Raw genomic sequence first — 18,877 nt, 5'->3', positions numbered from 1 at the left:
CTAGAGGCATTAATTGCCTAGTGCATACACATTGATCAATTGATTATTTAACTCACTTAGCATTTTCACATTACTTAGCTTAGATACCTGACAGAAAAAAAATTTCAGTGGAAGTCAAATTGATTTAATTTCTAACTAATGAAGAATAGAGATGAGACAAATGGTCCTTCAGATAAATACAATTAAATAAATATAAATTTAAGGTGAAAAAATGGTAGTCATTGAAAAGATATTCAATTTCACTAGTAAAAAATATATTTTAAAAAATACAATACTTTTTTCACAAGTCAATTTTCTAAACCATTGGTGTCAGAAAGTGAATACTACATGTGTATACTTTGGGAGGATCTTGACAGAATATGGAACTCAATCCTCACTTTTTTCCCCAAAATTAGCAGTCTTACCTTTATGAAACAGTACTATTAATAATGTAATTTTAGTTCAAAATTTAAGTACCAAAATGTGTTTTTCTTATTACAGGAAAAGATTAATAACAACCTATATGCCCATCAGTAATATATTACATGAAAAATACTTAGGTTTCCTTATCATAGGATAGTAAAGGTGATTGATAAGGGAAGATTAAAGAAAATGTTTAAGAACAAATTAAGACACCCAATCAAATTATATTGATGCTGTTCATCTTATAATGGGCTTAAATCCAGATGAAAGTTGAAAATTCTATAGTCAAAAATGCTTTTAACCTTCTAACCACAGTGGCTCAACCACATAGTGCAATATAAGAGGTTGATTGTTTCCTCTCACTATTACTGTACTGGCTGAGAGCTGTGGCTTGCTGTTGGTAACCAAGGGAAGGTCAAATTTCAGAACTTACCTACGGTTTCTACCGAATGCGTACCACTTCTCTACCACCATAAATGAAAATACACTCTCAGTCTAACCATTGAAAGTAGAGTACCCTCTGACTGTATAAATAGTCTCATTCATATTTAAAATCTGCATGACTGTATGTAACTACATGGATAAGGACGTGTAGTTACGTAAATGAATGTATAGACGAGAACTAGAAGGATAGATAACTAAATGCCTACAGCCATGCCCTCAAGAGGAATGAAGTTAAGAATGAGGGAAATGAAGAGTTTCTCTGTATGTTTTCACCCAAAAATAGAGTTAAACACAAAATAGAAGACTAAATTTAAAAGATGTTGGTCCAACATCAGGAATGTTACTGACACGTGTATTGTGCAATCGGACAATGTACTTCAATTCTTTTCTGTTTTCCTGTTCTCTACTTCAGCCAGCTGTCTGCACAGCAACTCACTGAGACCATCAAGAAATCATGAATTCACATCACTGGCAGGACAATAATGCCCTCCCAGCTTCACAATGCCATGCCCCCTTTCCCACTCCAAACTTCTGTACTGTTCTCTCAGGACTCTGCATGTACCTCCATCCACATTGATCTTACCCTCTCAGAACACCTATGGCATATGTCTGCATCAATCAATTGATAATTAATTATGAATGATTTTGTGACTTTGGAAGGCTGACTGAAATGAGCTACTAAGCAATTCCTATGTCGTAGTGTTTCCTATACTGTGGTGTTTGCTATGCTATGGCTCTTGTAGCAAGTGACAAAAGTACAGAAGCTCATTCTCATCCTTTTTTTGTCTTTTTCCCATTTCATTTCTTCCTATTTGTCCTACAATACCCCACTGTCCATTCTAGGGAAATCAAACCCAACACGAGAATACAAAGTACAAATCAAGGTGGAGAGCCTGGGTCCTTCTCTCTCCCAGTTTGCTGTATCACAATTCCCCCCAAGGTACAAAAGCAATGTAGCACTTTAATTACCATGAAAGCTCTTTGCACTGATGGATCTCATGGCAATAGAGTAACTAAAGCTCTTCCTGTGGCAAACCGACCTTGGCAAATGAGAGGCTAGCATCTCATAGGTGAGCTCAGCCACAGTTATGTAACCATATGAAAAACAAACAGTATAATAATGAGAATCCCATTTCAAGTGTTGATTCTGAGTATCATGCTTCTGGGTCTAAGAAGACAGAAAAATAGCTCTTAAATGCCTATCAGTTTGCATCCATTACTATGCTTCCACTCAAAGGAAGGTCAGATCAACTAGGACTAGAATGGGTCTCAGGGTGTTGTGTTCACTGCTCAGCATAACCATTCCCTAGGGTTTCTTCCAGCCATGCTCTTTGAAAGGAAGGGTGCAGCAGGCGAGGGCGGGAGCATGCTGCTGGATTCTCAAGGTCCTTTGGGTCTTCTCTGTTTTCTGATCCTCTTCACTTTTACTCAATTGTCTCCGTTCCCCAATTTCCCCAACTCCTAGAGTTTCACAATAGATGCACAATACATTTTTAATGAATTAAATTAACATATTTAGCAACATCATAGAAATAAAAGCTCTGCCTCTGGCTGAATGTGAAATAAAGAGAGCCAAGGCCTCAAATTTAAGTGTTACGGGAAACAGAGGAATAGGAGAGAGAAAGAGATTTGATTTGAGTTCAGAAAGTCCACAGTTAAGAAATAAAAGATAAAAGACATAAACAAGAGAATGAAGGTTTCTACAGACACACTGAAATGCATCAGTGCACTATTCAAAGAGCCAGTGTAAGATTTGTCTTTTAGATTTATTTTATTTATCTGAAAGGCAGAATTACAGAGATAGAGAGAATGGGAGATAAAGAGAGGTATTCTATTCACTGGTTACTGAACAACTGATTGCAATGGCTGGGACTGGGCTAATCCAAAGCTAAGAGCCAGGAACTTCTTCCAGATCCCCCATGTGGGTACAAGTACAAGGATACGGATCATCTTCTGCTGCTTTCCCAAGTGCAGTAGGAGGGAGATGAATTGGAAGTAGAGCAACTGGGACTCAAACCAGCACCCACATGTGATGCTGAAAATACAAGCAGAGGCTTAATCTACATTCTACCACAGTGTTGCCCCACTGGTAGATTTTAAATAAGTGAAATTATATGATCAAATATCATTTGCTCAGTGGTGAGGGAAATCATCCCCAGGCATGACCTAGAGCTTGTCTGCCCTAGTCTAGGGTGTGCCTTCCAATCCTATATATATATAATGTGATCTCTGAAGACAGGATCTAGTACCTTCAGTAAAAGAACTAGCGAAGAGGCCAATAGGATGCTTGGATGAAAGCCTTAGTTAAGGCAAAGCTTTGGGATTAAAGAAAGATGAGAGGCAATTAGAGAGATGTTAGGTGAAATTTTCAGGATCTGGAAAGTGAGGGCAGCAGATAGATAGAGGTAGGAAGACTTACAGATGAGCCTGGGTGTTGGGTATATGTCAGTGTCATGCACAGAGATAGGAAGTCCAGGGGATGGTCAGGATAAATAAGTGTTAGGTTGAACAGAGTAGGATGGTGGCCTGAAGCAGAGTGAAGGTGAATCCATAATGAATCTTCTAAGCCTTATATCCTCATGAATGTCTGGAAATGACTACAGTAACCACCCAGACCATGTCAGCTCACAAAGATGAGTATAGCGCCTCTCAATCACAAACCAAGGAGCTGACACCTTCTCCCACCCCTGGCCTGAAATGTATAAAAACACACGCTATATACCCTGGGCAGCTATTTTCCTCATGCACTCACCCCACTGTGTGGAAGTGGTCTTGAGCTGTCTCCCATCAGGGAGCAGTCCGTCAGACTCTTCCCCATGACTAACAAAACCCATTGTGTGAGCCAAAATTCTCTCTTTCACTCTCACGTGCTTCTGAACCTAAGAGTAAGAAAGTTTTCTCTGCCTGGCAAATGCAGTTTCAATACACTATGTTAGAACTGCAAGGAGATAAAAGACAGGGTCTTGGAAAGACATTGAAAGCACATGCCAGTGCCCCAGTGATTGGCCTTAGAGATGTGAGAGTCACTGGTTAACAAAGCTGAAGCCCAGAGAGCCATGATGTCACCCAATCCCTGAATCAACCAAGACAATATTAAGGATGCATCCCCTAAGAACATTCAATTTTAAACGTCAGGCATGGGGAATAATAGTCCCTTTTGACTTTTCATTTCACCACTCTTATTTAATTTAAGTTAATTAATGCACTGAATCTTTTCACATCTGGGATGAGTCACCTCCCCGTTCAAGTCCCCGTGCTACTTCATGCTGAAGCACATTTCTCAGTCTCAGTTCTTTCCATTTCTGCCCAGATACCACACCTCACATTCCAGCACGTCCTTTTTCTTTGCACCCTTTCTGGCTTCACATAAAGTCCCTCTGCAAGTTTCGTCACTGTATTTGCATAAGGAGTGAGAGAGGCTGGAAGTCTGTGAGGCTACAGAGGATGAGTGAACACAATTCTTCAGAAATCAGCCACCCACAAGAAGCAACACTCCACATGGATGCTCCTTGGTGACACTTCGGAATCTGTTGTTGATGTTTTCTCAGTTGTGGAGGTCTTAGTATGTCTAGTTCAAAGGCCTCTTGCCCTAGGAGCAGAAACTGCCAGCGCTTCCACTGGACTTAAAATTTGAATTTTCACACTTCTCTAGATAAATAAATTCTAACATACTTTATCATAGGAGGAATAAAAGCACTAATGAAATAAGGTAATGCAACATTTCAAAATGACATTTTTAAATGTTTAACCATACAATCAGAAGACACCCAGAAATAAACACAGATCAGGAATTGTTCGCACTATCTCACCCCCAATTATATCCTAGGCAAGGTCCTTGGATACATGTTACAATGCAAAATTCAAGTACAATGTCAAAACCGCCTGTGCCACGTTCTAGGCAAATAATCCGAACACTCTATCTGCCCTTCTGATTCTCCAACCAAACGAAAGGGCAAATGATTGTGTTTCCCAAGTATCACAAGGCAGCCAGTAACCAAATGCACTATAATAAAAGCAAAACAAAAGCAAAAACATGACTCTTGCATTGATGCAGGAGGTACTGAGGGCATGGCCAGAAACTGCAAGTACAGAGACAGGGGCAGCTATGCTTGGTTGGCGTAAAAGAGAAGGACAATTTCTAAAGAAAAGCAGACATGCTGAAACCAGGAAGTAAAGATCAAGGAGAGGAACCGACTGGAAACCTAAACACATAATGAAGGAGAAAAAAAAAGACAACGTGTGACAGATAACTAGCATGTCTGAATATGTGATTTGCTCAAGCATTTGGACATCGTTTGAGTTTGTGGAACAATGAAAAAAATGCATTTCCTAGTAAACATGATGGATTTAAAAATGGCTTTGAAGATGAAAGACTTCAAATGCAGGAAAGTGGTTGGAAAATATAAAGCGAAGTACGCTTTCAGAAGGCCCGTTCAGGTGGAGTCCGTTCTGGGGCCTCAGGGAGCAGCCCTGAGCCCTGGCGCAGCCGCCCAGGATTTGCCCTTCACCAGTCGCTTAATTCCCCATTGGATCTGCCTGTCAATCACGGCCCTGAGGGAGCCCAAGAGTGTGAGCATGTTCTTCCCAAGGCACTCCTTCCATTATCCTCGCTAAACCTGCCTCCGCCGTAGGGATGCACGCAGATTGCTCACATTAAGAAGCAAATTGATTATGAACTGAGTTTTGTCTACCAACAATTTTTAATATGTAATCTTGTCATGAGTGAACGAAAGTCATTAATAATACAGTAAGCAAAATGTGCTACAGTTAACCTTAAATTATAACTTACAAAGAGCATTCTTGCAGTTTCTCCTTTGATTTATGAGCTCAGTTTATTCTATGCAAATTCATGCACAGTTTCTAATAAGAGGGAGGAGGAAAGATAAAGGAGCTCTGAATATTTTATAAGCTTTTTCCACTTACCTTAATTTAGAATTATGAGGCTGAATATGTAAGTAGAGAATAATTACCTATTACTAGTCTCCCACATAGTTTATCTATTTCAGCTCTGAACATCCTGAGCCAGGCAAAGTCTAGCTGTTTTACTACCTGTACCACTGTGAATATGATAATGAGGCCTCCTTCAGCATTACTTGTTGCTGACACATGAGAAGATAGACACTGTAATAGAGCCAGATAGTCCTGCACTGTTATTTATATCTTTAAAAAGGCAGCATATCAGTTTTTCACAATGTTTCACTCATTAAAAAATTAAAGTTAACTTCTCAACAAAGCATCTGCCTTGAAAAATCTCCTGCTTCTTTCTCCAAAAAGAAGTCTTGTATGGGCTCCAGGAATCTGGAATAAAGTTCTTTTGAAGTCACGATGGATGGCCCAGAACAGGGCTCATTGCTGGAGCAGCTGGCAGCCCTGCACATCGTCTAACTCTTCTCCCCACACCAGCTGCACTTTTCCTTCACCAATCCTGTGCCTGCAGTTCCAAATTCTCACATGCCGTATCAGAGTTAGAACTCACTGATGTCTGGGTGAACTGGGTGAGGAGAAACAGAAAAAAACCTCAGGAAGCCTGGCAAGGAAAATTGAATCATATGTAGATAACAATGCCTCCAGTATAGCAATGGCCATCCAATTGCTAACTTATCAGAAAGAAAAGGTAATGATTTTCAAGGGTCATCAGATATTGATTAGGTCAAAATGACTTGGACTTGGGAGGGAGGTGATGACCAGAAGAAGCAATGATTCCAGGTGAGGACTCCAGAACTTTCCTTCCTGAATGTGTTTAGCAGCCTGAAGCGGGCAAGCACTGTCACTTCCTGGACTTCAGGATTCACATACTCCCTCAGGGAAGTCACTAGTAACAGTGGCTTTGTTTATAAGAAATCTGAACCTGGGCAGAATATTGAAACTGACCAGCCCATTTAATTTGGGAAATGGGGTAGAATGGATGGTCTGCTCTTCAGTGTCACACAGACAAATGGATTCAGAGCTCACAGAAGCAAAGAAGACCTGGCCTCTGCCTGCTCGTCTTCCGAGTCAGGCACGCTCCTCGTGTGAAAGGATGCAGGAGTTCAGCTTTGTTTTGTCTTCTTAGATTACCAACAGAAACTCTTAAGCACCCAGTGATGTGCTGAATTACTGAAAAATAACATGGATTGAGAATGAACTGTCCTTTGCATTCATTGGCACTCAAGGCAAGTGTGGAGCTGTGGTCTTCTCTCCTATCATGGTAAAGGCTGATCAGATTTAAAAGAACGGGCAGCTTCCAATAAAGAAAGAAAAAAGGTTTTCTTCCCTAGGAAATTGTATCATTGGATTTTGTGATAATTAGCACTTCATATCAAATTACAGTGATGGTGTCAGACCAACAGCCACACAGAAATAATGAGTTAACCATCTGTCGGCAGGATGCTTCAGGTCTAATTGAGGCCACTTCAGGTGTGTGTCTACTTCCCTTGTTTTTCCCCTACAATGGTCAGGATATTGAATTTTAAGAAATACCATTCTATTAGAATCAATTATCAATGAGTGAAGAAAATAAAAACCCTTTTTCTTGACTATAGGATGAAAGCTTTGGAGGATAAATATTGATAAGGGAATAACTGATAAGAGAAGGCACACTAAAATCTTTTTAACCTCCTATTTAGTGCAAGACATAAGCAAATAAAGAAATAAAATATGTGTTAAATCATAGATGCATATTTTTTACTGCTTCAAAACAACCAGGTAGCTTTGTGATATAACAGTTTCCATTGGTGAACAAATCCTAAAGAACATGGGTTTACAAAGTTTCACCAAGTAGCAGGTACTATTGCTTTGCATTTTCCATACTTTGTTCATTAAATCTTTATATATCAGCCCTGGGAGGATATTTTGTTATTCTAATTTCAGGTGAGGAAACACAACATCAAATAGAGCTGCCCATCCTTTATTGCAACAACTAATATTTATTAAACACCTTGTGTGAGTGTAATTACATGCTGAGCACAGATTAGGGAAGATTGTAACAGAAGAGGGAAATGCTACCCCCTACCATAAAGGACATTTGAGTGAAGTTACAGTTATAAAGCAAAAACGTGTGGGGAAATAGATAAAAAACTGAAAACAGAAGAGGGAAATAACGATATGGCACAATGTAATATCAGAGCTGTCACAATGCATTATATAGTTGATTGTCAAATGAGTGGCAGGAACAGAAACTGCTATTCGTTTAGAAAAGAAAGGAAATTGTGGGCTAAAGTGGTCTGAGAGGACTGTAGGAGGACAAGAGAACTGACCTTGGTCATGAAGGATGAGTAAGCTGTGGAAACAAGGAGAAGGTGATGATAGGGCATTCAGATAGGAGATAGTGGGACACATCTGAGGTGAGCAGGTAAGCTAGTCTGAGCTCTCTCTGGGAAGCAGAGACCTTGTATCCGGTCAAAAGGAAAGGTTCATACAAAGAGACAAGGGGTCAGAAGGCAGAAGAGGTGCAGGGGGTCTGGAAAGCAAGAAGAATGTATTCTTTTAGGAAAAATGACCTTCTTCATTGCAATTAAATCCAGTGTTGACACCTGCTTGCAGTTAATTGCCGTAACTGATCACCTTGGTCAGAGCCCTGTCCTTTGCCTCTCAAATCACATTCTCTATCATCACTGTTACACTCATATAAAAGGCTTTCAAAAGCAGTTTCATGCCTGTCATATAATCGTCAATAAACCTTGAACCTCAAACATAGAGGCATTCAGCAGTTTGAGGTCCTATAAAGGGGTACTACAAAAATTTTGTGCAAACAGAAATTAAGTATATGCATGTAACTGGCTCTTCACAAGTTCATGGAACATGTTTATTATAAAAAACTACATGTGGATTTCAAAAAACATGCAAAAATAAAAACTTATTAGTCTAATTTTCCATGAACTTTCCGCAGTACACACATACACACAAAGACACACACTAACACAAGCTCAGTTTTAACCCAACCACATAGAAGCATACAAATACATACTATAAATTCATATGGTACATTTATTATAATTGTTACAGTTAAATGCATGTTTTAAGATATGAGTAATAAATTAAATAATTAATATTTACATTTTATTATGAGATCAGAATTTAATGTTAGCTTTCTTCTATAATTGAAATCATTCTTCATAATATTTTCAATGATTGTAATGAGATAGAATATACTTCCTATTTCAGAAAGTTTTGGTTCAATATCTTAGGATAGAAAAATTCAAAGGCCTGGCACCACTTTCAGTTTATTTTGGTCCTTGGTTTCATGGCTGCTCTAGCTGTAAAGGCACCCAATGAAGGCCCACGTGGCTCATTTTTAATTTAGGTATCCATGAAGCAAAGTTTTTACCTAATTTTTGCTTTGATAATGCCTAGTTTGTTTAATGACAGGAAGTATAGATAAATATTCCTTTTGAGAACTTCAATCATCATTTTTGGCAACAGTATCACACAGGGATGGCAACCTCCTTTCTAACCATGCGTTTTCAGCAAGGAGTTTCCTCTTCTGTTCACTGGCTGACTTCTCTCCACATCTGATTAGAGCACAGCGCTCTGACCTGCAAATGGGCTGAGGAAAAGTGCCGAAGGAGAAGCACTGACACCATCATTTCTGAACTAGGCTCTTCTCCGGGGTGTGTATTTTCAGCAATATATCTAATGCAGTATTCTCTTACAGAAACATCCTAAGCCACTAGCGTATTCATTGAAGCATGGTTGGTTTGAAGATAATCCACAAATCGACCTGTCCATGCCTACATAAACTTGAAGGGAATAAAAGAGTCACTGTGTTCCACCAAACCCTCCGTACTGTGTAGCCCTCATCTTACCATCTAGACACCTCAAGTCTTCTTGGAGTCATGTGAGCCACACCTCAGGGGATCCCACTATTTTTCCTCTGATGGTGAACACCAACCTGAAGCAATAGTTCTGTACCTGCTTGAAATCGCACTCAAAAGCAAAAGTTCAAGATTTGGCCAAAGAATAACAAACTTGCACTGATGTTCACACATTGATTTTATCTCTACACTCACAGCTCTTGCACACATGAGAGGATGGTCTTATGTCAGGAAACCACACACACACACACACAGTGCATCCAGATAAATCAAAATCTTCATGTTTGAAATTTGTTTCTCCATTCCCTAACTACCCTCCTGCCCAATGACACAAGCAAAGTTAGCACAATCACGTGTTCCTACCTAGTATGCTTTCAATATATATTTCAGAATTAAATTTAATTCAAAATATTTCCCTAGAGTAATTCATAGTTAACACAAACACTCTCAGGCTCTTACTCAGACCAGTGCACAGAGGCAAGTTGCTCTTGAGACAGAAATGTCCTCAGAGAACCTTAACCCAAATTTCACACCTTATAGCCTAATATCATCAGAAATTTTTACCACCTAAGTTAGTATTAACAAGCTCCTTTCATTACACTCTTCTACCTGGGATATAAGCTTTGTGTACTTGAAGCAATGGTGCATAACACAGGTTATAGCGCTTATTATTAATACCAGTAGAATGGTCAATAATTCAGAATTTAATTATGAGACTTAAACTTTAAATGCCATAGGAATTAAAGAATGAGCAGATGGGGATGGAGTGGAGATGCTAGGAGTGCTTTTCTGGAAGGAAGGACAATTAACTTGGGTTTGCAGAGATGCGTGGACTTGTGGACACAGGCAGAGCAGTTCCAGGTGAGCAAAGCAGCAGGTATGCGGGATGTACACGTGCAGGGTTGGTAAAGGGGTCAGTCACTCCGGACCAGACTCCAGGCCTGCAGAGGGCTTTGGCACTCACTGGACCTTTTCTCCTGGAGATCAAGCACCAATTTCAGATGAAATTCCCTTTCTTGAAGTATCAACTCCATCAAGTGAATTTTCCTATCTCCCTGTTAAACAATCAGGATGGGATTGGGATGCTACATTTATGAGCAGCTATTGAAACCTCTTTGGAGATAATTGTCAGTTACTATAGTAAAAACAGAAAAATGTGCCCTTCATGTGACTCTCTCCTGAAAAACTTCAACTTCACAATCTCATGGGTTTGCAATTCTTGGCTCCATTGTTAACGACCCCTAAAGACTTAAAATATAGGGTAATTTTCAGCAGCCCAACAGGTGGGGTGGAAAGGAAGTGTATAATGTTCTAATTGCTACTTCATTTTATGGTATTGAAAGGAATGAGACAAGTGCTGCGCCTCCCACCCCACTCATCTGCAACTTTCCTCCTTATGAGTGCTCCTCTGGATCTTTAATTGCCCACTACAGAATTGTAGCCTCTGTTGAAAACCAATACCATTCTCTGAGACCAGTCTCTTTGCTACCCTGTGACTCGGCTACTTCTTCTTCATATACATCATTTACCCCTGCCCCCTCCACAACTTAAAAAATACGTTCTGCAGCTCCTACCTACCCCCAGCATATGCATGAACATGACATTATATGTTTGTTTTCCAGGACACCCAGTAAAATCTGTACTTCATGCCATCTTAAATCTAAGTACAAATATGGGCTGGAAAAATACCAACACTGCACTTAGGGAAAACTGACTCAAGTGGGCTCAGGGAAATAAATTTCAACTAACCATTAACCTAAGTTCATAAATAGATCAAATCATTACCAATCATAATGGTCCTTTTGCTTCTTGTTCCTGATCACACAGAATCAGCACACACAGTGCTTTTCCATCTAATTCAGGACTTTGTGGAACCTCCCAGTTTCTCCCTTGGCTCTTTCCCTTGAGTTCTTTCCCTCTGATTCATGCACTTTCACTCTTTCAAAAACAAAATTCTTTTTATTCTATATGAATGGTAGATTTACAGAGAGAAGGCGAGACAAAGATCTTCTATCTCGTGGTTCAGTCCCCAAGTAGCCACAACTGCCAGATTTGGGTCAATTTGAGGCCTGGGAAACCAAGGGCTTCTTCCAGGTCTCCCACATAGGTGCAGGGTCCCAAGGCTTTGGACAATCCTCTGCTTCCCCGGGTCATAATCAGGGAGCTGAATGGCAAGTGGACATATGTGGGACACAAACTGGTGCCCATATGCAATACCAGCACTTGCAAGGAGGAGAATTAGTCAATTGAGCCATTGTGCCAGGTCCTTGCACCCTCACTCTTTCTTTTTCTTTCTTTTCTTTTTCTGATTTTCATTGGAAAGCCAGACTTACACAGAGAAGGAGAGACATAGGCAAAATTTTTTCATCCGCTGGTTCACTCCCCAAGTGGCTGCAACAGCTGAAGCTGAGCTGACCCAAAGCCAGGAGTCAGGAGTTTGCTTTGGGTCTCCCACGCAGGTGCAAGGTTCCAAGGCTTTGGGCCATCCTCTACTCCTTCCCAGGCCAAAAGTATGGAGCTGGAAGAAAACTAGAGAATCAGGGATATGAACTCACACCTATATAGGATCCCAGTGCATATAAGGCAAGGACTTTAACCATTAGGCTAAGGCACCAAGCCTGCACCTTCACTCTTAATTCAGGCTTATCAGGTGTCATTTTAATGCATGTGTGTGTGCTTTTTACCTCTATACTTTTGGGTGGAGGGGGTTTGCAAAGCTCCAGTTTGTCAATTCACAGTTCCCTGTGTCAGTGACAAACATAAGATGATATATTCAGTCTCATATATTACTAGACATGAGGTAGCTCACAGTGTTGTAGATTTCAATACATATTCTACCCTTTAAATGAAACTTCTGTGAATTTAGGAAGAATTAGTTTATTTTTTTTTCATTTGAGTTACAGATTAATGTAGTCAGAAGGTAACTTGTGATAGACTGTTACAAATTACACATTCTTAAATTTTTGTCCTTGCAGCTCATGGCACCTTTCATCTTTTTTACAATCATTTCAGCCTATGATTTTCTTTAGCCAGAGGAACAACTACAAATGCAAAATAAAATAGAGGGTTAGGGAAGAAAAAAAAACTTGAAGATGGAATTGTTCTCTTATAGCATTGTCAACACCACTTTAAGAATTGCAAAGTGGCTTATTTAAAATACATGGCCAGTTGAAAGCAAGGGCCAACCCCTCAGATTGAGAGAATATCAAAACCATCCCATAGCACTAAGATTTCTGTAGCTATGAGCAAGACCAGGTAAGTGAAGCAAAAGGACAATTCAGCTCACCACAACCCAAATTCCTGACCCACAAATAAAATTTTTACTATTTTGAGCCACTAAATTTATAGATGGTTTATTTCATATTAAAGCACAACTAACATTTCTTTTGAACAGAAGGGAGGCATGCTATAACTGATGTTCAACTGTTGTTTAAAGAAGGTATTGCAGAGAAATGAAGGTGGAAGCAGAGGGAGAGTAAGAGGCACCTGCAGTAGTTAAGGACTGATGTAAAACACGAAAACTTAATGTTAGAGTTACAGCGATGGAGATAATGCTGAAATCCACCTTGCCACAGTGATTCTGAAGACTGGAAACACTTGTTAATTTGGGATAGCTTTTTTCCAATGTAAATCCCATGTCCTTTTCTCTATATGAATTCTTGGTTTTCCCTCTTATGCGCACTATTTTACACTAAAAATAATGTGAGGTTTTACACATGGATGTTTTTCTTGGCCAACTCTACTTCTTAAGATTTGATCTGCAGTCCAGAATACTTCCTGGCCAAATTCCCAAAATAATTAGGTACATTTTCTGTGTTTCTGTATTCTAAGTTATCATGGACTATAGTTTATCTAGCGTTTTATGCCCCCCATGGATCAACATTTTTCCTCAAAACTTTTTAAACATTTTTCCCAATTTCTCTTTTTGGTTCACTGTTCTTTCAATTTTTACCAAAAGATTCATTCTGACATATCCAGACTTCTCCTGCTCTTCATTTCCATACAAATGTTACTTCTAGGTTTTTTTTTTTTTAATATAAAATATACCTTGTTTCCAGGCACTTTAGTAGGCAAATGATGGTCCCCAAAATTATACCTACTATATTAACTGCAGTCTTATAATTCCCTCACACATAGATTCTGGATTTGGCCATTTGACCACTTTCTCTGCTTTTGGGATACAAACAAACATGACGTAACACATAGAAATTCTTAGGCATTGATGACTGCTCTCTTAAAAGGCTGTTGCCATCACATAAAGAGACTGACTCTTCTAGTGGGAACAGACATAGGCTCAAAGTAACATCTACAGTCTCCCACTAGACATGTGAGGTTGTCTAAAAACATTTGTTCTGGAATAATTCAATAGTTATAGCTATACTGAGATTCCAAGGAAGATTAGTAGAAGAAATGCACCCTGGAATGAGTGATCCCAGAAGAGGCACACCTGGATCATAACATCTATCAACCGAAAGGCACACAAGTGAGACCTTTCATGATGGCCCAGACACACTGTAGAACACCCAACTGATCTACAGAATCATGGACATTAATGAACTTTAGTCATTTTTTTTAGGCCACTCAGTTTTGCTTGGTCTGTTATGCAGCAAAACATAACTGAACCGAGCACTTCATACTTTCTTATACTACATAGTTAAATTCACAAATTTTACAGGGTTTGCAATTCCCACATCCTCCCAACTGCCAATGCATCTTAAACTCACTGTTTACCACTCTTCTTCTTTGCTGTGCTTGCTTGAGACATGCTGACTTCTTGTCACTGTGCAAGTAGCACCAAACCCTTTGCTAACTCAGAGATGTTGCATTATCAGTTCTTTCCTCCTGCAACATTCCTTCCCCAAGTATCCATGTGGCTCCCTCTTGTGGGTTTCTTATCAAAAGTCACATTCTCAGAGGTCTGCCCTGACTGTCCTATGCAAAATAACACTTTTTAATCGATTCCTTTTCCTATTGGTGCACTTCCATGTATTATCATGTTATATATTTTCATATTACATATAGTTTGAAAAATACACTTTTGATCCATTGACATGACTATAGGCATTATACAACGTATTTATTACAATTATAGTCACATGAAATATACTACCTATATTATTGTGTGATCACTATTTCTCTTCCATCAATAAATTCCTAACACCTAGGTACCTCATCTTTGGTTTTCTTCTACTTCTTTTGATATTAGAGCTAATCTAACATCTAGAACTAGTTCAATAAATATTTGAACAAATTTATTGTTGGAAAAATGATGTGCATGGAATGTATTAATTACATAACATATGTCTGTCACTCCACACTTGGAAGAGAACATAGAGAACAGGACAATAATTCTAATTTCTGATGATTCTGATGAGGATCATCACAATGCTTCCATTTATCTGAAAATGATTTATTTGTTCTTTGGGTGTTAATTCATTTAATTTAATAATGTATATGCTAATTTTATCCTCTTTTTGCAGATGTGGAAATGTGAGGCATGGATGGGTTGGGTGCAAACCTAAATTCCCACAGTGTCAGCTTCTAACCTATAGTTGACTCTAAACTTCAAACCTTTCATCACAATTCTTCGTATTTTCAATTAATTAATGGTTTTCTTGGATGAACAAATGCAGTATTGATAGAACAGAAAATAATTAAGTGTTGTGGTACAAAATTTAATTATAATTACAATAAAAAAATCAAGGTACCCTGATGAAGCTGGAAGAGCCAGAAGATGTTTTCTGCTGAAAGCAGAGCTTTGCCACTCCTGAGGAGCCAACTAAAAGGTCCCAGTGCAGCCATGCAGAGAAAGAGGAAACTCAATAGGTGCAGGAAAGAATGCTGACCACCAGTAGTGACCTGCTGTGCTAACCTTACACTTGGTATTTAGGGAGTGGTACTTACACCCCTCCTGAGACAGGGAGGAAAGATTAAGCAGTGCATGTCCTAAGTAGATCAATGATATGGTATAAAACCCATCCTTTCATTATGAATTAATTCCTTCTCTAACATAGCTTTCTAAGCATCAGCAGGTTAAAAAGACCTTGTCAGGTGCTCTAGGGAGCATGAAACTGTAAAATGTGACCCTCACTTTGAGGAAGTACATCTTCCTAAGGGAGATAAAGCATGAATGCAAAGACCTATCATGGGAATTGGGTGTGTTGAGCATAGTTGAGTTGTTCAACAGGTTTCTGAAACTCAGGGAAAGTGAGGTGCCTCTCTGCTGAGGAAATTCACAAAAACATTTTGCAGTAGTCAGGTTGGGGACAAATCTTACATGCGAGGATAAATTCTTACAATGTGAAAATAGACTCCAGGTAGAAGGGTAGTGGCAAATCCTATTTTAGCAGAAGCAGGAAAATTAGCTTGAAAGACAAAGAGCAGACTGAGTTTTAAAATACAGGAAGCATTTTCTCAGTAACACTCTCAGAAACACTTGAAGGCCAAGGCACCAAGTGCGAAAGAGTATCCTTTGAACTGTGCATGTGCACACATATGAGTGAGTGTGTTTGGGTATGTGTGAGTATCTGTGCTAGGCAAAAACAAATTAAAATACTCATCATAAAACTTTAAAAAGAAGATACGGTTACAAAGATAGGTTGAGACTAGACTACACAAGTCATTGGAAAGAGTGAACCCAAGTGACATAAAAACAGCAGTATGCAAAAATCTATCAGGATCAGAGACCAGAGGAAGAATGGCTTGCAGTTTAAAACACTAGTTAGGTGGGCCCAGTGCGATGGCGCAGTGGTTAAGGTTCTCGCCTTACATGCCCGGGATCCCATATGGGCGCCGGTTCTAATCCCGGAAGCTCCTCTTCCCATCCAGCTCACTGTCTGTGGCCCGGTAAAGCAGTCCAGGATGGCCCAAAGCTTTGGGACCCTGCACCCGCCATTGCTCACTTGGGGAGTGAATTATCAGACGGAAGATCTTCCACTCTGTCTCTCCTCTCTGTATATCCACCTTTCCAATAAAAATAAAATAAATCTTAAAAAAAAAAACATTAGATAGGTAATCACAAGGTTTGTTTTTGTTTTACCCAAAGTGCAATGCAAAGTACTTTGTGTACCTGAATTCATTTTAAAGCCACACCCAACATTTTTTCTCTCATCTTCTAGCTAACCTATTACATAGAATGAGGTAGCATTTCAAATTCTCATTGCCAGCACTATTGCTTGACACTCAGAACAGATTTTCCCAAGGTTGCAGGTGGTGAGAGATGCCCTCTAGAGATACTGGGAAGATGAGATATTGCTGCTTTCTGCTCCGATGGTGCAACCCCCATCTCCAAGTCGCTAAAATGATGTGCAGCACCAGGACCCAAACCTAAGAGAACACCTTGTTCTTTTGACTTCTTATTCCCAGCTGGTTCTCAAGATTATCTCATTTTCCTTTCCCAGAGCCATTAGTGCTATCACCCTGAATTTCGGTTAAAGGGCATCCCTTGCATGGCTTGGCATGATTCCCAGATATGTATTTCATCCAAAATATAGAGACCAAATTACCAATAAAGAAATTATGAGTGACTGCCGCTGTTCTGTCTCTGTCATCCTCCTCCACAGTTGAATACTCTTCATTGTTAGGGACTCGTTTTTTTCTCGCAATTCAGCTTAAATTTTCCTTCACTTGGCTTCCTCCCATCACTCCTAATTACAGACTAATAAAGCCTTTGGATTACTGTGAGCAATTTCCATCCCTCCCTTCTCCCACCTCAACTTTCCTCCAGAGGATTCCTGGACTCAGCACTGAATTGTACAAAACGATGATCCAACTCAACCAGTACATTCCACAGAAAGAAGATTCGGAGTTTGAGGTTTTATGTGCAAGAGTTGCTCTCTATTTTAAATCCTCCTTCCTTCCTTTATTTAAAGAAAAGAATAAACTGTAAAAGTGTCTGAGCTATCAGCTTCACAAAGTAAACACACAGAAATCAATCTGGGGAAGTTGTTTGAGACCCAGATTTCAACAAAGGAGAAAACTCTTCTAAATTGGTAAATCCAGTTATTCAAAACACCTTTGTGCCTACACCCTATGGAAAGATTTGCTTTCTCAGCTCCATTGCATTCCCAAATCAGTCCCTATCCCACTCTACCGTGCTTCTTTAGTGAAGTTGCTTTCCCTTCAAGAGTAAATTTGGAAGGAAACACTGAAGGAGGGCTTAGGAATGAATGTGCATCATTAATTGTACAATCTTTCACAGGATGATAGGTCTCTCCGTATATTTATTTTGGAGTTTTATGAAAGAAATTCTACAAAGTCTCCTCAAAGTGTAGTGTGGTGAAGGAGATGCTAATTGTCAAGCCACATACTATTGTGTAATATTCCCCCTACATAAATTCAATAAAAGGAAAGCTACAGACTGGAATATTAAAAAAGGGTTTCTTGAAAAGGGATTTAGGATATACTTCCAAAGAAATGGTTGGACTTAGTAATTGGTAACCCTGAAGTAGAACATCCCACACAGGTAAACACAATAAGCAAGTTCTAATTTTTCTAAAATAAGGTTATAGGGTTAAGTGTTTGGCACAGTGGCTAAGATGCTGCTAAGGGATTTTGGAAATCTGCATCAGAGTGCCCAGGTTAAAGTCTCTATCTGATTTGGGTTTCAGTTTTCCTGGGAGGCAGTGTGTAGTGGCAGAAGTATCTGGTCCCTTGCTACCCACATGAGGCCAAAATTCAATTGCTGGATCTTGGCCTTAGCACAGCCTGGGCCCAGCTGCTGGGGTTTTGGGAGTGAACCAGCAAATCCCTCTCCCTCTCGACTTCTCTTTCTTTCTCTCTTTTTCTCTCTCCTTTTTACATATATAAAACTAATTCTAAAGATTTAGGAATGATGTTGATATCTTTCCCAATAAAAGAATAAAGCCTGTATTAGCATTGCCCTTCTCCCATCATTTTATCTGTATGCCCACAATTATTAGAATTTGAATTCTGTCCCAAAAACCTTACACAGCTTTGTGGATCACCCCAGTAATTTGGGGAATAAAGATCTGCTATTGCCTGCCCTAATTATACTATAGCATGTAAAAATATTCCATACCAACCTCCCAGCCTTGCCACTGCCACAAACATTATCTGCCACTCTACCCTCCTTATCTCATCCATCCAGAAATCATAAATCCCTGCTTATATTGTACTTTTCAAAATGGATAACTAGAGAGAAAGAAAGTTGGTTTTATTAATGACCCCAGATTAGGGGCAATGACATGGGCCTTCCAGTGCCATGGAAATCAATCAGT

Source organism: Ochotona curzoniae, unplaced genomic scaffold (assembly GCF_017591425.1).
Source record: "Ochotona curzoniae isolate NIBS_2020 unplaced genomic scaffold, NIBS_Ocur_1.0 contig_43, whole genome shotgun sequence".
Taxonomy (NCBI): domain Eukaryota; kingdom Metazoa; phylum Chordata; class Mammalia; order Lagomorpha; family Ochotonidae; genus Ochotona; species Ochotona curzoniae.
Note: the sequence above shows the minus strand (reverse complement) of the source record.